This window comes from Zophobas morio, unplaced genomic scaffold (assembly GCF_036711695.1).
Source record: "Zophobas morio isolate AGI-343-1 ecotype UQ-CSIRO unplaced genomic scaffold, CSIRO_AGI_Zmor_V1 ptg000021l, whole genome shotgun sequence".
Classification (NCBI taxonomy): Eukaryota; Metazoa; Arthropoda; class Insecta; order Coleoptera; family Tenebrionidae; genus Zophobas; species Zophobas morio.
Window position 1 is genome coordinate 7,993,547 of NW_026972126.1, and position 26,287 is coordinate 8,019,833.

General features: G+C 35.0%; 1 protein-coding gene and 1 long non-coding RNA gene across 3 annotated transcripts in view; one reads left to right on the top strand and one right to left on the bottom strand.

Annotated features, from left to right (window-relative positions):
• LOC135132006 (Ig-like and fibronectin type-III domain-containing protein 1) overlaps window positions 1-26,287 on the top strand; it is a 313,291-nt gene that overhangs the window by 210,778 nt on the left and 76,226 nt on the right. The window lies entirely within an intron of this gene.
• On the bottom strand, window positions 8,518-10,529 carry LOC135132921 (uncharacterized). 2 transcript variants are annotated; one of them, XR_010281109.1, is made up of 5 exons: window positions 10,154-10,529; window positions 9,923-10,104; window positions 9,519-9,869; window positions 9,171-9,466; window positions 8,518-9,118 (listed from the first exon to the last, which is right to left on the bottom strand). It is a non-coding gene; the product is annotated as an uncharacterized LOC135132921 (long non-coding RNA). The 2 variants fall into 2 exon arrangements; XR_010281108.1 differs by having other exon boundaries at window positions 9,171-9,869.

Consider the following 26,287-nt stretch of genomic DNA (forward strand, 5'->3'; position numbering starts at 1 on the left):
ACAAATTTAACAAGACGTTGTTTCTGCTATTGCTAGAGCTTACTTACCCCTATGTAATCCTCTCACCTTTTAAATATTAAGTTTCACATCCACAAGTTAATCCATTTACAAAAAGACAAACTTTTTTCTCACTTTTTCATTTTACCAACTGCTTCGAAACAGATCTTTTTATTTCAAAAGCAAACACCGGAATTTCTACACATATCGGCCGAATGTTCTACAAAGCTAACACTGCAAGCGCATCTCTCAGCTTTTCCTGATTAAAGTGAAATATTCAGAGCACATCCGTTCTCGGAACTTGCCTCTATCTCCAGGTGAGATAATTCGGCATAATCCGGGTCCCTTCTGCTCTATAACTCTAACCCGAGCGAGATCAGTTAAGCACCTCCGGTACGGACTGCATTAATAAAATTTTTACGACGCTATAATCAACTTCGAGAATTATTGTGATGTGAGCCCGAAGATGCTAACTTACAAGTGGAAGGTTTTTTCTCTTAAAATTTCATTAAATTGATGTTGAGAAGAACTCTACTGAGACTAATACAACCTTGTAGTGCTTCACTGGTTACGGGCTACATTTACTTTCAGATTAATTAATTTGTTAAAAGAAGTGAACACAAAATAAATTTACGACGTACTCGCCGGATGAAATTTTATCAATTAAGAAAATGAAATAAATCCACTATTCTCTTACTCGCTTTTCTAGAAGAAAAATCGAGTAGGGAACGCAGTTACGCATTAAATAAAGGTTAATAGCAAGTTGTAAATAACGTGGGGAAATTTCTTGGAACAAATAATAATAGATGTTTGTCAATTTTTCTCTACTGGATAAGCCTTAGATAAAGTCTCAGCAAAAAGTTACAAATATATTCAGTAACCCCAGGTCTGGTGAAAAACGAAAATCAAGATTAATAATAATGACTGACCTAAACCACTGACTGCGCCATTTTTGCCTCCTCGTCATACAACTAAGTTAGTATGCCGAAATGAGAAATATAATTAACGTCAGCTTATTTTTGGACGTGTATAAAGTGACCAAATTCAATACCACTATTCAGTCTTGATTAGTTTGAATTTCCAAAATAAACCTCTTCTTCGGAAGAAAGCGCGATAAAGCCAGACATTGTTAAACTCAAGTGATTTGTATCATTGGGCTTAAGATAAGGGCTAAAATTTAAATGAAGCTACACTACACTTATCTAAATTTATTCTTTATTCTAAACAGCAGCGATTATATCAGAATGGGTGAACGCGAGTATCGTTAGAGTTTTTTATTTGTTGATTCTCCAAAGTTACGAACTTGGCTGAAGTCTAGATTAAACGTTAGCAAGTTTAAAACTGTAGAACGTGTTCAGGGGAAAATTTTGTCATGTCAGTTAGTGTCAGATTGTATTGTTTCTCGCATCAGCTTCAACAAGGAAACCACAGCACAACAGAATTGTTTGAAATTGATTTTAAAAAGATTAAACTTTTTAATTAATGTTATGACCGAAATGTTGTACGTGTTTTGATCAGTTGTGTATGCATTATAAACACAAATCCATCTGAAACTTGTATAAAAAGACTCTTTCCTGTTTCGCCAGAGGCATGTTTAAATCACTCTCTGATACTTCCAGAGAAGGAAATCAACAACGTGAAAACATCTGAAAATGTAACATAACATGACACTTTTAATAACTGCCTTCTACGATATTTATACCTTTGTGTTTGTGTTTGTTGCCACAAACAAAATATTGCTACGAACGTTCTTCAGTTGAGTTTGTCGTATTTAATACCTCATTCAAAATCTGACTTTTTGTAAAAAACGTTTTATCCCTGAATGCTACACACAGCTGTTGCATAGTCAAAGTGGAAAATCGGAACACGCAAATCTGAATTCTGTTTTGTAAATGCCGAGTTGATGTTATCATCCATAAATATACAGCGCATTAAATATGAAATGTGATGTTTGCATAAACCAAACGCGGAATTTAAAGGGAAGCTTATTAGAAGTTTTTTATGGGGTAATGTCGCGTAAATTGCTCGTTGGTTTACCCGCTCATAAACAAGTTTTAATTACTTATCCCACATATTATAGATTACTTAAAATGCTGCCTGTAAATGTGAAAATATAAAACACCCCGATACCTTACCTGAGTTAATTTCTAAAACCCAATTAAATACGTATTTACTTACTTCGTTGAAATGGTCATTTAAAGAATGAAATAAAAAACATATTTTCGAAAACACGGTGTAATTTTTTTACAAACAAATCTAAAAGTTAATCGATGGCAGCTGACTACGCGGAAAGGTACAACATAACCTAACTTTTTCGTATAATAAATTTAACGCTTTTGGACAACTCTGTCAAATTTGAATTATGCACAACAGTATGGACTAATACAACACTTGCATTTTTCCCTACATTTTCTTGTATAAAAGGAAACAACTACATTTTGAAGTGTTTGGCAAATATAAATTTTTGGTAGTTAGAGGACCTACTGTCTTATCGTAATCCTTTTGCCTCGAAAAATAACTGTGGAACAACTAAATAAAATCTTCCGACAATAAGAAGTAAGAAATCCATAAGACAAATGTTTCAAGGCTGATAAATGGTGGTGTTGTTAGTGGCGATGTATGTCGACGTGCAGGTTGCTGTGGCCATTATAAATTGCAAACCACGATCCCTGGAAGAGACAGTGAAATATATTTCTTTTCTATAAGCATAAATTAAAACCTCGTTATAATTATAGAAATAAAGGTTTTTATTTTGTAAGGTTTACCAAAACGGGGTTGGTTTTAAAAACCATGCAGTGGCAAGGTTAACTTCCAAGCGTAAAAAAATACTAAAATACACTTTGCAAATTATTATTTTAATGAAAACTGATATTGAGTTAGCTTAAGTTTGGCAACTTTTTCAGTATTTAAGACTAACCAGGAAAAATCTAACATTTCCTGCATCCCGAGCGTTAAAAGCGGCATTCAAAGAATGAAGATTACAGAAATGCAAGTAATTCATATCTTAAGGAAAAATTAAATACAGCGTAAAAATGCAGTAGGTACTGATTATGTACATAAAAATAACATTTTAAATAAAAGCTTAAACCCCTAATTCCAAGAACGACAAAGTACAGACATCGGTTAAAACAGGACTCGTGGTCCAATCAAAATATGTAATGATCCCCACCAATAATTTTAATACGTCAGTTCAACGTTTTATGTAGTAAATATATTTAAATTTCATACAATTATGTATTTTTGAACTTGTGGTTTATGAATCCAGCTTGATTTTGTTTATCATTATTTCGATTTTTGTTGTTTAATTCTTACTCTGCTTTAGATACATAATACGAAATTCGACACACCAGTCTTGTGGAATAAGTAAGCGAGCGCCCGCTTTGCAAATGAAAGTCTCGGGTTCAAACTCGATCCCCGAGCATTTTCAATTGTTTTTTACTTCCCGAGCGTAAGCAAAGGAAGTGGCTCATCGGGCGAGTAGCTTCTTTTATATTTTCTCGGCGTTTCGTGACCCATAGAGTACGCAAAAAGTGGTCCCTCGTTTAGGTTTGCCTGTCATAATCTGTTGCCTATGCAGATTTTTAATAGACATGGAATCTCCGAAACTACTGGACCGATTATTGCCAAATTTTGTATGTATATTAGGAATTTCATGTAGACGTTACAAACGTTTACCAAAATTTGGCTAATCATCACCACCAAGAAGTTGATTACATCATCTCAAAAGATTCTATAATTAAATGATTTAATAGTATACAGAAATATACTCCCACACTAGTGTACGAATCCGCTTTAAGTTTTTCCTCTTAATATCCAAATTTTCGCAAAACATATTAATTCTACTCAGGTCTCCGTACCACCATACCTGACTTGTAATAAAGATCTTGCGTTCGTTTTTATTGATCAAATCAGGAATGATTCACCCTTTTTCTTTTCGAAAATTTGAGAATACTGTAATGTTGCGCCCGCCAATATTTAATAACATAAAGTTGTTAATTATTTTATTATATTGTAGTTCAAAATTAATAATTTTAGTCACCTCCCCTGTTGAGGAGTAAAAATCATTAAAAGCCTTCCGCATATTCTAATCAACCAACTTTTAATGGTCACATTGTTTCAATATATAAACATAAACAATTGGTCATCTGCTTTAAATCTATTTCACGTTTCTTTATTATATATTCAATATAAGAATGATAGTAAAAAAAAACATTATACCTTTAACAGACTTGTTTTAAAACATCAAAGTGTTCTGCATAAAACAATGCTTTTTGGATCCAAGTGCCCCACCTGGTTAATACAGGTTCAGGTGGGAGAGGTGTCTTTGGTAAACTGTTTTTATAAAATCTACTCTTATTGGTGCTTTTAAAAAGATTTTCTTAACATTGCTAATTATCCCATTAACAACTGGATACTTCAGTTTAATTGTTTCAGACACTAAATGTAACCCATGTGCCATACATGTTAAGTGTGTTATATTTTCATAAAACACCTTCAAATTAGTACCAGTTTTGATCATGTATGAAGCACCATCTGATACAAACCATTTTACTTTTTTGCGTTCAGTTCCTTTTGGCCACAATAACGCTACAAATTAACAATTAAATAAATTATAATAATTTCAATGCTTAAAATTATGAATAGCACACCCAAGGATTCGTTTATAACTGTCGAGATTGTGTTGCTATTAGTTTTATCAAGCTGCTTCAAAACTAGTAGAAATGGACGGCCAGCTTCTTCAGCAGATAACTTTCCAATTACTAAATGGGCTATGTATCTTCCTAATTCGTCCGTCGTCTCATCGACGCTAATCCATATATCATTATTGCCAATAGAATTTCTAAATTGTTTAATTACCTGTAAATTATAAAATTTATGTTAAAAAGTTTTTAAATAAAAATTGTAGTGCTCACCATATCGTAATCTTTTGGTAAATAATTTTTTCTCAGAATGCTTTCTGAGGGTAAATGCCTTCCTGTATGTTTATGCATAAAATTTTTAAACTCAGGACAACTAACTTTATCCCATGAAATATTTGCTGCGGTAAATGGCCTACATAAATCGGTGCAAAATTACGTAAAATCATTGTCGGAACTAATGTTTAATAAAGTCTGTTTACTGGATTTATTCTTGTTCTTTTTATGTGCATCGCCACTGCAGTGTTGTTAAAAGTGTGATTTTTTTTTCTCACTTAAACTAGGAAACAAAAATGTGGACATAATTCAAGCTTCAGTATTTTAAATGTTTACTTACAACTTTTCCATACATTTTGCAGAATAACTCATTGTCTTTGGTTGAAGAAAGAAATTGAAAATTAGTGTCCAAATTATTCCCTAACCATAATTTAATTTTATCTTTAATGGATGATATTACCTTAGGCATTTTGAGGATTCTTTACTGTATACACAAAAATCAAAACCGACCCCAACACACTCACCACGCAAAGACACTCAGTATCTCTAACAATAAACTTCTAATATAAAATGCTTTTTCAGAGATTCACCTCCTTCCGGTTACAATCTAAAAGAAATGCAGACCAACGTTGTCGGTTGGCGACACCAACCCGTACCATTAAACTCAAGGGCGTTGTTTACTACCCATTTTTAAACAATCTGCCAGCCAAAGCAATGCATTCACGGAAAATCTCTATTGTGCAAGCATGTCCGCTTCGTTGGTCGTGGAATCCTATTTTAAGCCTTTTAAAATTTACAATTAGGTCGTTTAATTAACACTTTAGGTCTCTAACGGTAAATTAGGCATTTTAGGTAGTAATAAATGGGCGTTAAATAAACAGATTTTTTTAAATTCGGATAAATATATAAATTTCGCTACAATCCCTGAAGTATAAATAAAAAGGCAAAAAACCTAAGATCCGAAGCCTAGTTATCATGCTTTAGTGACCCCACGCTAAGATACCATAACTTATATTACTATGCCATAATGCAAAATAAGCTCTTTTTTAACGTCTGCATCGGAAGCTTTCTACTTAAATTTCTCAAAGCAAAGATTCCTGTATTAATTTTCTTAGCTAGGTTCCCACCGTGTGTACGAAACCTCATTTTTGATTGTAGTGTTATCCCTAAAAAGTTCATTTCTTTAACAATGTCTATGGGTAGTGGGTCGGTATTCTTTAGAGTGAATGCGACTTTAACCGTTTTTTTGTTTTGTTTAGGATTAGTTTATTTGTTGTAAACCAATGAGTTGCTTTCAATTATGTTTCCTCATTGCAATTTAGGGCCTCTGCGAATGAACCTTCATTAGTTAATAAGTTCGAGTCATCTGCAAATAGTACAGTATTTGTGTTTAGAAAGAAGGGAAAATCGTTAATGTAAATGAGGAATGATAATGGTCCCAGGACTGACCCTTGGGGCACTCCTAGTACCACCGGTAGCTTTTCCGATCCACTTACTGACTGAAACCTATTTACCAAGTAGGATGTTATCATGCTGCAAGCGAGAGGATGTAAATTGTAGCACTACAACTTTCTTATTAATGCTGAGTGGGAAACGCAATGGAAGGTTTTTGGCAAGTCTAAAAAGCAACCGATGCTATTATCTGCCGCGCTTTAGGCAATCTCCAATAAAACTTGTGCGATCAAAAGTGGATTTGGTTGTATATCGACCTTTTCGGAAGCTGTACTGACTATTGGAGAGAGCATTACCATCTTCAAGGAAGTTACTTAATTGGTTGTATAGCATTCTTTCTAAAATCTTAGACAAAACTGGTAGAAGGGAGATCGGTCTGTAGTTAGTAGGGTCGTTTCTATTACCTTTTTTATGCAGTGGTGTAACTGCAGCGATTTTGAGGGTGTCTGGGAATGTTGTGGTGCTTATGCATTCATTTATTAGTCTAGTCATTGGTGAAATGATGGTGTCTTTAATAGCTTTAATAATATTAACGCTTATGTTATAGTAATCTTTTGAATTAATATTCTTTAGTTTGCTGATAGTGTCTCGAACAGCTACACTAGAGACTACTGAGAACTTAAAGTTAAGCATGTAGTAAAAATACATTTTTCCCGTTGGCTATCTGTTTTAAATATATTTCATATGGTCCGCACTTCTGCGGATCGCACCACTGGGTAGAGGATGCTTCTTTATGTGTACTTTAACAGTCCAGAAATATCTATAATTTTAACTTATACATTCTTACAACAAACAACATATTTGTACATAAGTTACAAACTACCGGATTACATAGAGCCAAAAAGTATTCTTTATTTTATTAAACCAACTTAAAAAATTGACTAAAGAGATTCTTTTTGACAGATTTTTGTTTTAATTTGTAATTATTTGGATTTTATTTTTTTATGTTCATATCATGTTCGTTTTTTACTAATGTTCTCCATTTTTTATGCATCCCCTACATCAAGCTACAGTTTCATATGTAGAATAATAAGCTTTATCAAATAATCTGATCAAAATTATAGCCTATCATCTAAAAAATCATTGATGACGTCATAACTCTTACAAATTTGACGTAAAATTTTTTGACAAGTAGTGTCAAATGATGGAGAGTAAAATGAAAGGCTCGACATGTTTTTAAATTTTTTTCAAAAACAAATGCTACGCTTTTTATGAATTTTGTGTATTACTTAATGGTAACCCTGTATATATTAGTATAGTCAGGATCACGAAGCAATGCGTACACGTCACGGACTCTGTATGACGTCATGCGTCTACCACGTTTATCATACAAATGAATCGGTTTGAAAACTGTCAACAAACATGTCGGCTTGTTATTGTTTTGGTTTGTTCTATTTATGATTATAGCATGAGAAGACCGTTAGTGTGAAGCAACAGTTAAGAAATAAGCTACACTTGCAGTGTTTCAGCACACAAGGGCATGCTGCAGGCTGCATAGACGCTATGAATTACAAACTCAGGCACAGGAAAGATCATGACTGTAACCTCTTTCACGTATTCCTAGTCACTGAAGCCTGCCACTCACGTTCCAACGCCGCGGTACAATTGTGTAGGGTATGACGAAATTGAAGTGTTTTTGAACGTATGTGTATGCGACAAGCAAATCGGTTGGATGTGGACGGTTGGTGAACAAGTCTGTTTGCAGCAGTACAATCGTGTTGTATTCGATGTAAATTTGATCGTGTGGACAGTGTACGTTATACAAACCGTGAAAGCAGGTATAAAAGTCCATTTTCTTCGGACATGTTGCCACCACGATTGCAAATTTTTAACTGCAAGGTCGTAACGTGTGTGTACTGCTGCTTGTCAGCAGAATTATACAGCAGTTGTATCCAATACAATCGTACCCCGGCGTTGGAACGTGAATGACTGGCTTTAAAAACGTTCATTTTTGCATTGACTGCTGGTAAAAACTGTTGACAATTGGGTGTTAAACACATACTTGGAGGGTGGTACAAGGCTTCATACTGTACTTAAAGCTACCAACGAGAATGTTAAAATACGTCTCAAACAGACAGCATTGAACAGTTGTGACAGGCTTCAAGTTAGAGAAATATGCTTACCGTCTTCAATGCCACAATAGGCACGTCACATCTACAGAATAAGTTACTTTATTGACATGGAATAGATACAAAAGTAAAGTATAAACAATAATAAGTATGCATGTTGCACAACGTCGTCGTCTGACCAGTGATTTGTATATTTGGCCAGTGAAGTGATAGTGTGATTATAAAAGACATCAGCAGAACATGCCGCCAGTACAATCAATTAGGATGGTAATGGAAAATAACCTACATGTTACAGTGGCTGAATGCCATCTGCAGTATTAGAATCTTCACTGTCATAATCACTAAAACTATAATCTGAATCTTCATTAATGTCGATTATAAACGGCGCAATCTCTTCACGGTCAAATACTAATTCCCGTTCCCACCACTCCCGTATTATTTTATTCATATGGTCAACAGTATTTTTCCACATTGTGGGCGTGACATGTGCTAACGCTTTTTTCCACATTTCCACGGAATTTTTTGACCATAACCATCACGCCCAATGTGTTTGGAATAAAAATTTGTAGTAATTCCCCAAATATTTTCTATAGGGTTAAACACACAATGATATGGCGGCAATCGCAATACTCTATGGCCATTCTGTTGGCCCAATTCACGGCAACATACGTTTTTGGAGGTTTATTTCTGAAAAATATGATATTTTAAATGAAACGATAGAGAATGGTATATGCATTACTGTGCAACCAAATGAAGAAGTTCCGTTTTTAACAGCTGTGAATCTGAACTTATGTCATGTTGTTAAAGGCATTCACGAATTTCTGCTTTTTTCCATGAACCACTGGGACATTTGATTGCAAGGGTACTGTGGTAGCTTGCATTGTCTATAATAATCAGTGATGGTTCTTCAAGATTCATGAGCAATTGAAACCACTTGAGAAAATTCTGTTGATTCATTTCGACCATGATAGTCTGGATTTTTGGTATTAGAAGAAAATACTAGCGCTGCTTCATCAATAAATCCATTGCTTGTACCTGCATGTAATACAATATACCTAAAATATAGTGAGAAGAATAAATAACTAACGTGAAACTGACACATTACTAAATTTTCCCTTCTATTTTGAACATCCTGATACTTTTGACACCATCGACTTGCAATGACCTAACTACCGAACCATTTTCAAATATCCATGTTTCATCAAGATATACACATGGCAAAGGATTTGGGTTCTGCTGATTGTGCATGTATTCACGTAAGAATTTGGTTCTTGCATGAACAACATTTTGTAATTCCATAAGACGCTTCCGTACACTGGTTGGCGAATAACGAAACCCAATAGAGAAGGTAAAATTTCTCCTAACGAGCTTACAGAACCCTCAAATATATGTTTCTACTTCAAGCAATCAATTAATGGCGATCGTGTAACATGTATTTCTGTAAAATAATCGTTAGTATCTATGTATAAGGCGTGCGCATCAAATTCATACTTTTTTCGACCATTCCATATAAGCATTCTCGAATAGCACACTGCTCCAAAGTTCTAATATCACAAACTTGCTGTGTTCGGGGGTCTCTATTTCTTGGGAGAATGTACACCTTCTCCGGTTTTTATTTGTTGTACCACGGAGTTCACTGTTCGCACACATACACCCAGAGCAGCAGCAACCCTCTGTACAATGTGACTGCATTACTAATTGTAATAAAATACACCTACTTACGTCTTGAACAGCTGTTAGTGGTAAAAGAGGTCCCCCGCTATCGCGTTCTTTAGCAAAATAGTCCACTAAATTATCGTCCATTTGCTTTACATCTTTGTGCAAGGGCTTCGGCATGGTGGAATGTTTACGTTCAAGCAAGCGACACGTACCACGGTACAGGACAGTTAACTTGGAGTTCTAAAAAGAACTGTTATAGTTCTGAAAAGAACTGATACGATTACATGAGCAGAAAAGTAGAAAAACGCGAAAAATCAAACAATAACACAACATAACCAAAGTTGACACCAATGACACTTGTGAAATCGATAAAACTTTAGCATATGTTTCGCTATCAGTCGTACCAATATAATTTCCCCCAAATTGATCGATTTTGATCCGTATTGCCATGTATTGCGGCGCGTATTTTTGATTTAGTGTTGGTAACGGATCTACGTCATCCATGACGTGTACGCATTGCTTCGTGATCCTGAGTATATGAAGTAAGTTGTTGCAATTGAAAACGTAAATAATAACGATAACACTTTGTTGGATTCTCATACGGTTGTCAGGCCATTTCTCAAACGACAACGAAACTTCGTTATACGCAGAATATACTTAACAGCTTTAACTCTCTTTAACTACAGTGTAATCAAAATAAACAGAGAAATAAAACAGCGGTGGTTAAAGCTAGAAAATCGTTTTTGACAAATCGTTTAAGAATTTTAATTGACGAAATAATGTTAATATGCTGTTTAGTCACAAATCTATCTCCAACGTTCTTGATATTCCTTTGTGAATGAAACATCTATGTACATATCTAGATGCAGATCTAATCTGACATATTAGCAGCAACGCGGACAAGCTTCCGAAAAATATTTTTGTTATCAGAAATCTTAGTAAACTTCTTTCGTTCCTTTTTCTTAATATTAAATACATATAAATGATAAGATTTAAAAGAATAAATCAAACCGTTATTGCAATAAAGATCTTTAACTTTCTGCTTCCATCCTTCAATCAAGTATAAAACCTTTTTGCAGTTCACTTATATGGAGTGTTTGTTCGATCGATGACGTGATTCTTTTAGTGCTTATAGGAATTTTGGTTTCTTTCAGAATTAATTAAAACTATGATTTTTTCTTATATTACTGTTAGACAAAATAAAAGAGAAGAATTTAGAGATTATTGAAAATATTTTTAAGTTTCAGATGTATAACAAGCCAAATTTCTGAACACCCTGAAACAATCCTTTTTTTTCCATTTAAAATCGATTTTTAAATTTAAATTGTGACAATTTTTTTACTACAGTGCGTCAGTTACTATTTCCGCTTAGTGACTGCAACATAATCTCGTAATGTGTTTTAAGGTTAGAATTAATACGTTTTTCATGTAAATGTCATTTAGGCATGTCAATTTTAACCTGAAAACATGTGAACGGCGTAATATGACGGAGCAGAATTACCAAGTGAAGTTTTAAAAGCCGAGCCAAATCTATTTTCCTTTGTTTCGATCCCGACGCCGGTGACACTGTAAACATAAAAAATACAGAAAAATTGAGTTTTGCATAAAACAAATTTCTGCGTAGGTACAATAAATTTGGTTTCATTTTTCTTCTAAAAGCTAAAAAACTCGGAATCTGATATCACAAACGACTGCAACATTAAACAGATTTCGTGATCCAGCCGAAAATTCAAATTTAATAACGTAGACACATGTAGACACTCCACCCTTCGTTATTTTTGGAGGCAAGCATCAGTGCCATGTCGAAATAAAACGTCGGAAACTTCCAAAGTGAATGACAGAAACTCCAGTAAAATGATGAATGATTAAAACTTCAACTCGACAATAATTACTTCGCACTATTTGATGAAAACTTCAAACAATTTGTTTGTATAAGGAAAGTTCGGCAGCGACGTGCGGGACACACGCTAGCTGAAGACTGTGCGAGAGAAGAGAAAAAAAGACAATAAATGTGTACTCAACAATATCTTCCGCTGCCAGGAATTCAATAACGAGGAATAACAGCCAGTCTTCGCGCCAATAAATCCGTTTGAAAATGTGTCGAGAAGAGATTTAATCGTTTAAATTTTACCATCCATATAAATAAGGACGGAATAATGTATTCCATGCATATTTATGTCACGGATCGATGTGAGAACAGCTTTTGACGTTTGAAAACTTTGCGAATAAATGCTATAAAAGCTGTATACCCATCTAATTAAGCTCGTATGTGTGACACGCCTCCCCCACCATTCTAATTACCAACACCGCCATCTCGTTGCGATAGAATTAGTTGCGGGCTTATTCTGTATAGCGCCGCCTTGATTAATCTTCAAGTTTAAATTAAGGAACCCATTTGTAAAACAATGAATCATTTAGATTAGTGTCTTACTGGTGGTAAGCGAGTGCTACTACATGTGCCTGGCGAGGGTAGACTTTTCGATACCATAGCACATAGCTTTTCATTTTAGGGGAATATATATTTTTTATGTGTATATTACGAAAAGTTATTGTAAATTAAAGTTTTTTGTGAGATTACAGAGAATATAGACGTCCAGACAAGGTTAATGGAAGTAAAATCAAAAAAGGAACGAGTCTGAGTTGCCAGAACTTCGGAATTGCTGTATTTTGTCCTGTGTTATTAACTGAAGGGTTCTACGTTATTGTCCTACACACTCTGAAACACATGAACATAAAGCAAGAATTTAAATTGAAATATCTTTAAAACTTATTTTTTCGAAAGAAAAATTACGAGGTAAAGAGGTAAGGTAAGGTAAAGATGATTTGAATGCATTCATATTCCGATGGCTTTAGATTTGACACAAAAGAACACGATCGTGGAAAATATGGACTTCTATAATTACTCTGTTTTCCCTACACTTACTAAAATGTCGGCAAAGTCTTCATAATTTGATTAAAATATTTTTTTGGCAAATTTCTAGTTGTGTAGCAGCGAGTTTTAACTATTCTAGTTTCTATTCTAGAAATATGGAAATTTCGATGTTCTAATGAATTTAGTTTTGATAAAAGTGATAATAATTTCAGAAAATATTGCTTCAAGTCTTGTTCGACACGTTTTCTGAATTTCCAAATACTAGGTTGAGGATAGGATCAAGGAATATTTTAAATTTAGGTTGGAAAGTCAGCGTTTTTTGTCAATTTTCTACAATTGCATTATTAGTCGCGGATTTAGAACTTTCTGGGTCGCCGGTGCTGTAGAGTGTGCTTAAGAGGAGTCCGTAGCTTTAGCTCATGAGATTTTCAATATATCTTCAGAATTTAATATCTCCGTTATTGCAACAGACCTATTGTTATGAAATTTCAAATATAACCTGTACACACTTTTGGCTATATGACGCAAAAACAATTTTTTAATAAATGTTTATCGTGATCTTCTGTGTAGCATTTTGCTGAAATTTTTCATTACATAATTTAAAAAATCAATATCTCTATTATTTATGGAAATGTCATAACGCAGTTTTCACCACTGTTTTCAACTCAGAGAACTATATACAGGGAAACATTGCAATTTTTTTTGTCAGAAATAAGATAAACTAAACAGAAGTTTGTGTCGAAGGAGCTGTTTTTGCTGTACCTCATTTTCAACAAAAAGAATCGTCCATGTTTCCACGTAACGTATAGATATCTGTAAGCTGAAAACAGTGGTAAAAACCGCGTTCCGAAATTTCCACAAATAATTGAATTTTAAAAATATATAATAAAAATTTCATAAAACATTAAAAAGAATGACGATTGTAAACTGTTTTCAAAAAAACGGCCGCTATGTTATACAGAGTAAATTTCTTACCAATTAGTCTGTTAATAACCGACATATATTCTGAAAATGTAATTAACACCCCGCAGGTTAAAAAGGTAGGGACTTGCCTTAAATTTTCTTATATTTCTAAATTGATGCTAAGTGATGTTAACTTGCTGAGTTCTAACGGATTGAAATAGTTTGCTTTAACCGCCTTCATTTTCGAAAAAAAAAAAGAACAAGTAAAAATTCCGGTCACTACGTTCTTTAACAGACTTAGTTTTTACGTAGGTAGTCAAAGCTTCAGATAATTCTAATACTAACAATAGCTATTTTGACAGTTTGTCTATGATAGTTGCATTTTCAAATTGACGGTAATCTGAGAAGGCAAACATTCTATCAAAAATAAATCCTCAAAAACCCAGTCGTCTTTGATTGTATTTTTACTGCTCTTCTGGTAAATCCGATTTTTTTTTAAACTGGTTATTTTGGGTATTCTAAGTATAAAAATGATAGACAAAGCAAGACAAAAAATTGAATTTTTGATGAAAACGGGTTGACATATTTCGGCACCCATTAATCTAATATATTAGATTACAAATACATTCGTATTAAAACACTTACTCGAAGAAAACATAGAACTTATATTTTATCATTAAAAGAAATTTTGAATTGGGAGTTGCTACCAACAACTTCCGATTTTCTTAGTACGACGTTGAGAGTTAGTTGTTTGTAGCAACTCTCAACTCGAAATTTCTTTTAATAATTACGCAAATTTCGATGTTTTAATTTATCTGTCACTTATTTATATATCTAATGATGGTACCAATGGGTACTGAAACATGTTAACTCGTTTCTCATAATAAAAATTCAATTTTCTGTGGTGTCGCGTTGATTTGGATACGATTTTTATATAACAGTAGCATTTTTAACTTGTATTAAAAATTACTAAGTCCTTAGAATCAATTAAATTCAATTATAAATGAACATGAACATTCTCGTATTCTATTAGATTACGTATTCTCTTGATATGTTTCCTCGACGTTTCATGTCCCCTAGAGTATGAAGAATTAGGTCGCCTATTTCCGTCTGTCTGCCGTTTGTTTGTGGTCTGTCATCTGTATGTTATCATATAGATAAATAATCGCCGAATATATTGGACAGATTCTTTTTAAATTTTGTGCGTATGTTAAGAATATCGCGTAGACGGTAAAACGCTACCCAAAATTTGTTTGATCATCTCCATCAACAATTTAATAACGTCACGTCCATTTTTACATCGTAAGTGCCATTTAAATTTTATAACATAACTTATTTATATTTATGTACTTGTGGTCGATAAATCCACCTTAATTTTGTTTATTATTATTATTATAATTTCAACGGGGTTATGGCGTAGTGGTAGAACGTTCGACTTGCGTTCAAAAACTCCGAGTCCGACTACGGAAGATCAGGGTGTGCATTTTTGTTAAAAGGAAAAAAAATTAAATTTGATTGATTTTGTTTCCTCAAAATAGAGGAGAAGACTAATTAATTAATTACGGTACAATGAAGTACAACCGTCCGAATGTTACTTTGAGTATGTTGTTATTATGAAAATTATTATTTTATTATTTTTAAATATAGTCGGCGCGACATTAGTGTATTTTTACATTTTTGAGAAAATGGGTCCAAGCGTTCTTGATATGTTCAATAAAAAAATAATTGGAAATTGACAGTAATCTATTACCTAGTCCACGAAACCCGCTTGTTGAACTTCGTATTATGTATCTAAAGTAGAGGAAGAACTAAATAATCAATAAAGCAAATTTTGGGTTGCGTTTTACCGTCTACACCATATTCTTAACATGCGTACAAAATTTCAAAAGATTATGTCCAATATATTTGGCGATTATTATAACTGACTACAGACAAATAGCAGACAGACAGAAACAGGGGACCTATTTTTTTCATATTCTAGGGGACATGAAACGTCGAGGAACATGTCAAAGTTCTTATAACACGTTTTTAGAATACGTAATCTCGTAGAATATGTTCATGTTAACTTATAACAAGGATAAAATATTGTTTAAAAACTAATTACCAAATTATTTGTTTTGACTCTGAGGAAGTAATTTTTAATACAAGTTTCGTTGCATTTAGAGCGTGTGCGATAAACGACTCATTGCACAAAAAAGGCATTTACAGTAAAAAAAGATCTTAGCACCACTATTAGTAGACGTAAAGATAACATATTTTAACGTTGTGTGATAATATGTAGTGTTCTTAAACGAATTCGACGTCGTGAATTCTAACGATTTGGTAACTTTTATTTGTAACAGACAATGACCAAAAAACACCAAGTAGTTCCGACTACAGAAACAACCTCAGTCTTAACAAAGGGGTAAATTGACGATCAAACTCCCAAAATTGTCATCTTTATTTCTTGCGGAGAAGTGGTATTGAAAAAGCCAACCAAATATGCCCAAAGTTATATTCTTTACACTTTAAAATATGTAAAAAACAAAGAAAATGGATAATGGAGAATAAGAAATGACTGCAGAGGTGGAATTGAATACCGCTATTGTGGAAAAAAAAAAATGGGATGGAGCAGACACAGAGGAAGATGGAAATAAAATAATGGCTTCTGTCTAACTGAAAAATGAAGCAATAAGAGTAATCAAAAAGACAATAAAAACAGCGAAATTGTTTTACACATGACTGCCAGGACTTGTACCTGAAACAAACTGATAATAATAATTGATAACAACCACCTTAGAATTTAAGAGAGTGCAGTTTTAGTTCTAGTTTATTTGGATCGGCTACAAAAAAATCGAAATAAAAAGTAAATAAATTAATGAACAATACTATCGAGACTTAAATGTGTCATGTTAAGTTAACGTAAAATTGAACTTTTTATTGTGGAATATTTACATCATTTTTACTAGTTAAAATTTATGAATTTTTTTAGCGCAATTCTGTTTACACATCAAGCTTGTCTTTTTAAAAACAAAAGATCACCCTGTATATTTTTACAGATTTAAATTCTTTATAAAAATAACGAAAAATGGCATCAGTCACAAAGTTATTTCATCAAGTTCAAAAATACGCCATTTTTAAAAATGTAGATTTCGAGTTTTGAACAGAACTTTTTAGTTATGTATGAAACTGAGCAGGGTTCTAAATTATTTATACAGGGTGATTAAATTTTTCCTTCTCATTTATTAGATACTTGTGTCTAAACTGACACCATATTTCTCACAGTTTTTAATATCATTTATAGTTCTCTTATTTTGCGTCAGAATTTTTTTTCAGTACTCCCCAACAAAACGTTGAGACCTAACCACGTCTACATCATACGCCTGTTTAAAAAATAGGGGAGAAAATATGAGATTTGATTTCAATTTTACCAAAACAGCACTTGTGACAGTAGCTAAATCTATTTAGTAAATTTCGCCATTTACATTGCGTCGCGACGCCGAGGAATCGAAAATAGATGGCTCGAGCGTCACAACGCAATCCTAATTTACGACACGTAACCTGTCATGAAAAAAATATAGATATAACAGATCATAATAAATAACGCACGACGTGGATTATTTACGAGACGAGCTTCTCGTGAAATCATACAGTTGTGCTCCTTTGTTCCGTCACTAACACGGTGAAGTTGCCTCGGGAAGATCAATCCTGCCAACTTTATTAAATGACGGAACTAATAACAGATCCGGCTTGGATTAAGGGTGCAATTAAAAGTTTATTATTCAAGTTAAAAGGAACTTGGGGCTGCGCTCGCGTGACACGTCGGTTTGAAAAAGCTCGGAGTCTCACAACAAGGCAAATAAAAAAATAGTGCTGGGATTACTCAAGCTCAGAGACAGAGGGAAAACAAATAATTTAATTTTAAATTCCAACTCCGACTCGCGGAACCTTCATACTTTTTAAAAGTGTTCCGCGTGGTTTAATAAAATGCCGTGTACCTGCTTATTTACATTTTTATGAGATGTTATTAAATTCTATAAACTTCACACATTCTTATTAAATCTTCGAGGTTGGACATTTTTTGGAATATTTAGCTGAAATTGAAAAGTCACTTTTCCGGCAATAGCGGTTATATTCAACTTGACATTTTATAAAACAATACGAGTAGGTACTACGTAATTCGCTTTCCAGACTATTGACTAGACTTTGAATTTGTTTGTTTATTTATCGATATGAATAAATAACTCGTTGGAAATTTGCAATAACACGTATTTAAAAAAGCATATGTCAGATTATTTACACAGAAATTCCCTTTACTACGAATTTTATTGTTTTATTTTATTTTAGATAACCTCTATAAGTTAAATTATAAACAAAGATGGATGCTTAAACCACAGGTAAAGAAATATGCTGTTTTGTGATGGACTTTATAACAGGGACACATACGAGGTAAGCGCCAAATATTCTCGGCCTAACAAAGAAAGAGACCTGATGGAAAAAAATTAAATATTTATATTTCAACATAATCTCTGTTAACTTCAATACATTCAAAACTACGTTCAACTAACAGCTCTATGCGTTTAAAAAAATTATTTGAATCTTTATCACTAAAATGATGTAGTACTGCCGTTTGCACCTCTTTATCCGTCCAAAACGTTTTCCCTGCAAGTCGTTTTTTATCTTAGAGAACAGTTAATAATCGTTCGAAGCTAAGTCAGTACTGTAGGGTGGATGATCAAGTTACTCGAAGTCACAGGCCCCTATAGCAGCTTGAGAAAGACATGCGGTATGAACGAGCGCATTTTCATGAAGCAATCGAACGCCTCTTGTTAATTTTCTCGGCCTTTTTTCCCAAATACGGTCTCCTAATTTATGCAGTAAGTAAGCATAATATGTAGCGTTGACAGTGGTATTTCATCCTTTAAAATTAATCAACAACATGCCTTTACAGTCCCAAAAAATTGTGGCCATGATTTTTTTGGAAGATTGGTTCGTCTTCAAGGGTTTCTTACCCCATACGAAATAACTGTGATCATTTTTTTTAGTAAAATGTGAAGGACAAGCTTCAGCAAACACAAAAACCATCCTGTCCTTAATACCCTTTAGAGCAATTCCATCTTTTGATAAGAATTTTATTGCCGTTCGATTTTCAATTTTAAACAGGCATGATGAGTCCATAATTTTTCAAATGTTACTCCTCAAATGTATCAAAACTAATGGGCAGTGGGGCTTGAAATTTTACACACATACTGCGGGGACCCTCTAGTCTTTTATGAGTTGTACAAATTTCCCGACGAGCAATCGCAAATATATCAGGCCGAGAATATTTGGCGCTTACCTCGTATATCAATTTAGGTAGATACAATATAATACTAATAATCACAGTAGTGCGCTCCCAAACTTTCAGAAAATCGTTTTACCGTTTTTGATTTAGTAACTTACTACAAATTGCTTCATTTAATAATTTTTTAAACATGCGTTGTGAAAGCTGTCTGAGCACCAATTTTAGCATTCGACAACCTATGTTTCAAAGCACCCAAGAAGCGGTGCCCTTAACCGTGAATCCTTTCAAACGTCAGTCCACTGTCGAAAGAAAAGAAAACCGTAGGGGTGAATAAAAATTCAGAAGGATAATATGATTTTCCCAGAATGAATGTAAAGAGAAAACTAAAATTTTTGTGGAATGCACTGAATTTGTAAAGTTTTTATTATTTGTATTACGCTGTACGTTTCGGAACCGACATACATGTCTTTGCTGAAATGTTGAACAGAATACTTTCATGTGGGAAAACTCACTAGAAATTTTGGCATAACCTTGCACTTTTATCAATGCGTTCATAGTTTTCGAACAGTTGTTAATCCGTTTGTTTTCATGGGTGGAGAAGTGCAATGCAGACCCTAGACCAATGATAAACAAGTTAACTGAGTGTATTTTCGCTTTCGAACTAAAGGCAGTGGCGGTGTGATGCATTCAGAAAAACAAACTAGAAGATTGACTAAACAATACATAGAATGTCATAATAAAAAAGTTGGATGTTGGAGACAATCACAAAATAATATAAGGCGACAAAAATATATAGGGTGTTATTTAGTTTCTTACACAGCTGCTGATTATCTGTATTTAATTTAATGTATAGTGGTAAGAAAGAGAAATCTGAATTAAAATAGCTGGATCCAAATACACAAGTTATTACGAATATGTGGCGGCAAGTTTAAATATTATGGCAGTCGAGAAATTACTGAACGTTGTAACGTGAGCGGGATTTAAGTTCCTCGTCGTAGTCTGTTGCTCCTACCCTTCCTCGGTAATTTTACTCTATAGACAGATACAACACACACTCCACATTTCTATGCCCAAGAAACCTGTCGCGTAATTATACTCTCTACTCGGTCTTCGCAAAACTCCCTCCCCAGCAATTGGAATAAGTTACGCGTTTGACACGGACGCGAGTCTCTTCTGAAGCTTAATTTGAACATCTGTTTATGCAACGCCAAAACCGCAAACCTTAACTAGAAACCGTGTGTTCCGCTTTCGCCACTCGAACTTGTGCCCTTTTATTTCAATTAAGTTCGAATTCTATCTCGAATTGATAATAATGACTGCATGAGTAGTAAAATTACTTACATTAATTATCCCACACTCTAACAACAATCTTAAACAACAAAGAATTTACATAAGATTAAATCGCATCACATAATACAATCAAACAAAAATAAACAGATATTCAACACAATCAAAATCAGCTGGTCTCGGAAACGCTACGCTTTGAGCGGCACCGTCGAAAACACGGTCTCGGAAGGTAAAGATGTAAGAAAATAATTAGACCCGGCTTCCGTTTTTCCAGTCCACGAGAGTATGAATTTAACCTCACTTTCCAACGTCCTTTTTCTCAAAATGGGCCAACGTTTACATCAATTCAAAACGTGTTATAATGTAATACTTGAATATATACATCCAGAAACGGTAGTTGTAAATTGATAAACAAAAGAATGAATAAATAAATGAATTTCCTAGCAAGTAATTTATCTGAACAATTTCATGACTGTTAAATTGTGTTAGAATCAAGAACAGTGACAAATCTAATATGAATTGTGAATCTACAAACAATAAACAAAAATCGTGTTAACACCGTTAGAAATTCACATTTTGTTTTCATTTAAACGATTGCTAGTTTACGAAACTACAAAATAAATTTAAGGTACCCTTAGTTTTCACCTTGTGTTTACCCGTGCACTGCTGCAACCGAAGTGACGCGACCGCCCAAAAGGGACGTGAGTCGATCGAGTGACCTTCCAATTTTTTACCTGTAATTTCGAAAAAGGGTGACATGCCTTTGAAAATGCGCGGTTGTCTCTATTACTGACGAACATTCTTTTAAGTTATCTCTCACATTCAAATTATTCAAATGCGGTTTCGCGAAGTTGTTTTTCATTCTCAGCGCGAAATTTTAATTCAAATTGGGACACCACATTATCTTTCAAGTTTTAATATTTATGACAACTGTAAGTAAGAGAATTGAGGAAAATGACACATAATGGTAGTTAAATAATTTAATTTATAACGTTATAATAATATATACATAATAATATAAAATTTATAAAACAAAATAACAATATATATTTACAAACAAAATGAATACATCAAATATCTAGTCAAAACAAATGTAACGTACAACAGGTCACTCCTGTGGCCGATGTCTCCCGAGTGTCTGTCTGAGCCTCAAATTCCCAGAAATAATTCCTGGGAGGTGCCTCCTTCCAATTCCTCTGACGGTCATTATTTTCGTCACATCCTCGGGCCTCTCGATTTTTTGACGAAATTCCTGTATTCCCTGCAGGTGGAATCGAAGTCCTCTTCTGGGAAAGTCTCCACAGTGCGGGTTGGTGATGAGCTTCTTTGTAGAGCCATGGCTTGGAAATATCTGAAAAAAAAACAAGAATTAGAAACAATTTATATAAATAAATAAAAAGTATACTTACAGTCTTGTGGTGATGAAAGTGTCTGGTGTGTTACCGCTCTGACGTCAACATTAAGACTAAGCGTCGTGGATTCGTTTCGCCCTTATATACAAGTTGTAGCACCCCCACCCTGTTCACCCCACCCCGTCGCGCTTGCTTGCGCCACACCTTATTCTAAGGTGGCGGGGTGGGGTGAATAAGGTGGTGGTGCTACAGCTTCCACCTCAAAAACAAATATCGTTGTCAAATGCTATAATTTTGTCGCTGATTGATTAAAAAAAGAAACTTCGCCTATAGAAAATTTCAAAAATTTCATTTTTGTGCAAGTGACGAAAAAATTGTTTTGGTAAAAACTTATAAAACACTTGTACAGTAAATGTTACACTGTTAGAATCAGTATTGTTTAGTTGTATTACAGTTAAAAAACTGTGACAAAACTTTGTACAGTTTTTGAAATATGATGCGATAAAGAACGAAAAAAGCAATTTTAAAAATATGGAAATTCAAGAACTAAACTGATTAAACGTCACTAAAATGTGGAGACTGTACGTAGTCAATCGTTGTTATTTGGGCAATGATTTAAAATAAGTCACAAATTTCACAATTCGGAAATTACTTGTCTAACATACCTATGGCACAGGGGATCTCCAACAGTACAATCCTGGTGAAGACGGCACAGCGGACTGCCTAGTGGTACAACCCTGGTGAAGACGTCAACGATGCGGCACAGGGGACTGCTTAGTAGTACAATCTTTGTGCAGACATCGGTGATGCGGCACCGCGGATTTTCATCAGTGCAACCCTGAATGCCGATGCTGTGCGGAGGACCTAAACAGTGCACCCCTTAAGGTGGAGAAGATGGTGGATAATTAAGTGCGCTTCAACCCTGTGATGACTAGCAGCGGACCTAGACAGTGCATACCTTAAGGTGGAGGAGATGGTGCACAATGAGATGCGTGGGGGTGCCTGCGTAGTAAAGCACCAATAGGGCGATGGTGGCTTGGGTACTGACGGAGCGCATGAAAATCTCCGCTACAGTCTCCTTCTCAGGACAATTTTAAGCGTCTCGATTAATGGCCCTGCACCTTTTTCTTGGGGCAGCCTCGTTATCGTATCGGGGCCACCAGTTGTGGCCCCGGTTGAGGGTTCTCGTGGAAAGGAGTCAGTTGAGAACTATAGTAGTGCTGGGAATCAATAACTTCATAACTTGTGGGACCTACCCTCCCTCTGGAGTGAAGCTGCTCCTAGTGCGTAGCTGCTATCTGTCCTGAGCACAAAGGGTTTCGTACTCTTTTCCCGCCCATTAAGCCGGGACTTCTCTTCTTCTATTCGAAGGTGTAAAGATAAGAACGTTATATGTGGGATTTCGGCGAATTTCTCATTTCCAATGGCAGAGCAGGCGTCAGGCCACATGTATTCTATCGCGGAAAAAACTCGGGTTGGTGATGGTGTGGAGAAGGTTCCGGACGTCATCGGTTTCCATCGGTACGATGCGTGGCTGTACCTGCACATCTCATAGGAATTCTTGTAGCTCATTGTCCGCGGGTTCCTCCTGAAAAAATGGGTATTTGATGCCGGGGTCGTCAGCGAAGGCGAAGTTCCTCTGATTGAGATCGAGGACGAAGCGGACGTCCTCAGTGAAATCGGTAATAACTTGTTGGTATGTTTTGTGTCTGCGGGCTTTTAATGCGCGACACAAATTCCCACTTGCGACTCTGTTGCAAATTTGCCTGTTGTGCCTTTGAATTGCAGTTAGAGCAATTTCGGTGGAAGACGCGGGCCATTGGCATCCATAGCATCTGATTTCTTCTTGGTTTTTTGTAGGTTGATGACGGTCTTCTTCTCTCTTACACTCATGCGTTTCGTCCCAATGCATTATTTATAGTACTCGTAGATACCAATTATTGGTTTTTTAATAAGTGGTCATTTATTACATTGTGTTTTTATTGTTTAATAGTTAATAATAGTACAAGTAATAGAGTAGGCCGTCGGTTCCCGAAAAAAGCGGTAACCTCGTCAACGATGGTGGTAGCGGTATATATAATACAGGGGATCTCCAACAGTACAATCCTAGTGAAAACGTCGGGGATGCGGTATAGCGGACTTCCAATAATACAACACTAGTGAAGCCTTCGGCCATGCGGCACAGGGTACCTCCAATAGTGCAACCCTGAATGCCGATGCGGTGCAGGGGACCTAAACAGTGCAGTCCTGTGAGACCAGAAGGGGACCTAGGCAGTGCAACCCTTAAGGTGGAAGAGATGGCTCTTATGCAGGCAAGGTTGAGATGCGTGGGAGTGCCTGCGTAGTGACGCATCACTCAATCAATTTAAATTGTTTCAAGCAATGTTACCGCCAAAATTTGTTCTCTGTTGTACTATTTTAGGCCATTCGTTGAATTATTAAATTTATATAGATTTTATATTTTCTGGTATTTGTGATTTGATTTGCCAAGTTTGTTACTGACTATTTTTTCGATTTATTGTTAAATTGTTGTGAGTTTTAAAGACCCTGTTAATGTTTTAGTGATTGTAGACTCGGTATATAATGTTTTTCCTAACACAATGATTTTGTTAGAGTCTTCGACTTCCGGTGCGCCATATATTCGGCCTAAACAATTTCAAAGAATTTCGTCATTGAGTAAGAGAATTAAGAAAAATGACACATAATGGTGGTTCAATAATTTTATTTATAACGTTATAATAATATATACATAATAACATAAAATTTATAAAACAAAATTACAAAATATATTTACAAACAAAATGAATACATCAAATATCTAGTCAAAACAAATGTAACGTACAACAGGTCACTCCTGTGGTCGATGTCTCCCGAGTGTCTGTCTGAGCCTCAAATTCCCAGAAATAATTCCTGGGAGGTGCCTCCTTCCAACTCCTCTGACGGTCATTATTTTCGTCACATCCTCGGGCTTCTCGAATTTTTTGACGAAATTCCTGTATTCCCTGCAGGTGGAATCGAGGTCCTCTTCTGGGAAAGTCTCCACAGTGCGGGTTGGTGATGAGCTTCTTTGTAGAGCCATGGCTTGGAAATATCTGAAAAAAAAACAAGAATTAGAAACAATTTATATAAATAAATAAAAAGTATACTTACAGTCTTGTGGTGATGAAAGTGTCTGGTATGTTACCGCTCTGACGTCAACATTAAGACTAAGCGTCGTGGATTCGTTTCGCCCTTATATACAAGTTGTAGCACCCCCACCCTATTCACCCCACCCCGTCGCGCTTACTTTCTCCACACCTTATTCTAGGGTGGCGGGGTGGGGTGAATGAGGTGGGGGTGCTACAGCTTCCACCTCGAAAACGAATATCGTTGTCAAATACTTTTTTATTCTAGGACTTTGCCGCTGATTGATTTAAAAAAAAAACTTCGCATATAGAAAATTTCAAAAATTTCATTTGTGTGCAAGTAACGAAAAAAATTGTTTTGGTAAAAATTTAAAAACACTTATACAGTAAATGTTACACTGTTAGAATCAGTATTGTTTGGTTATATTACAGTTAAAAAACTATGACAAAACTTTATACAGTTTTTGAAACAATGTAATATGAGGAGATAAAGAGCGAAAAAAACAATTTTAAAATTATGGAAATTCAAGAAATAATTATATTTATCACGAAATTTTAATAAATAAAAATCAAATTTTAACACGTATAAAGGCAACTTGTGCAACTTCCATATATGTATCAACTTCTTCAGAAATCGGTATGTTTTTGGACAATTGACAACTTATTGCTTGCGGGTTTTGTACGCTGTCAAGTCAAAGCGGAATGGAAAGTTTAATATTTTCTCCTTTATGATCTGATTAAACGTGACTAAAATGTGGAGCTTGTACGTAGTCAGTCGTTGTTATTTGGACAATGATTTAAAATAAGTCTAAAATTTCACAATTCGGAAATTACTTGTCTAACATAACCGCCAAGAGGCGACAAGCAGACGACGGATAGACGGAAACGGGAAATCCACCCTTTCATATTTTAGGAGCTACAAAATGTCGACAAAACACGATATTAGCCATTCATCAAGTGGACTTTATTACAATATTCCTTAGCTCACGTTCCGGAAATAAAAAAAAGTAGCGAAAATTAAGGTTCAGAAAAACTCCATTGCATTTTGATTAAAAATCCGTCTAATTCATCACTGTGACAATTATGATAATCTAATTCCCGTCTGTTACCAGCACCAATGGTTAATTTATAACGGAATAATTGCATACGTGCCATTACCAACTATGGCGCTTATGACATACAGGTCTGCATATTACAGCATTGATCGTAGAATATTCGATGGATTCAGCATTTCTGGCGAGAGCTGCCAAGATTCCATTGCCGGTTATAATGGCAGGTTGCGCTTTCCTCCGTGCATAAAATGCATCCATTCTGAGTATAACTTACAGCGCAATAAGGATCTGGCGAACACACTTGGTTGGGCTTTGTTCCTCGTAAATGAACTATGTGTGTAAA